We start from the raw sequence: 533 nt of genomic DNA on the forward strand, positions 1-533 counted from the left end.
TCTGTCTGCACCATTTCCCTTTTTCCCTTCACCCGTTTTCCATCTTGCTCTGTGATTTCGCTTTCACTTTTCATCTCCTTTCACATACCTTCTTCCTTTCGCTGTTCCTATTCTCTCTCCTTTTGTCTTCTCATTCTCTTCTCTCTTTGTTTCTTGTCATTTCCTAATTCTCTCTTCTCATTCTTTTCTCTCTTCTTTTATTTCTCTCTTCTCATTCTTTTCTCTCCTCTCATTCTTTTCTCTCTTCTTTTATTTCTCTCTTCTCATTCTTTTCTCTCTTCTCTTTTTTCTCTTCTTTCTCTTTTACTCTCTTTTCATCCCTTTCTCGTTTTCTTCGTCGCTCTATTATCTTTAAATCGTATTCCCCTAAAATATAATTTTGCACTTAACACAATTGGCTTTTATTTTTGGAAGAGAAGACAAAGGAAATACACACACAAAAAACATACCCTGTGGTTTTCCATCCGGCGTGACTCGTTGCAAGTTGCAGGGTGCATTGAAGAACAAGGTGATAGACGACCTGATGAGAAATG

The sequence above is a fragment of the Penaeus monodon genome, chromosome 32, assembly GCF_015228065.2.
Source record: "Penaeus monodon isolate SGIC_2016 chromosome 32, NSTDA_Pmon_1, whole genome shotgun sequence".
In the NCBI taxonomy this organism is placed as follows: Eukaryota; Metazoa; Arthropoda; class Malacostraca; order Decapoda; family Penaeidae; genus Penaeus; species Penaeus monodon.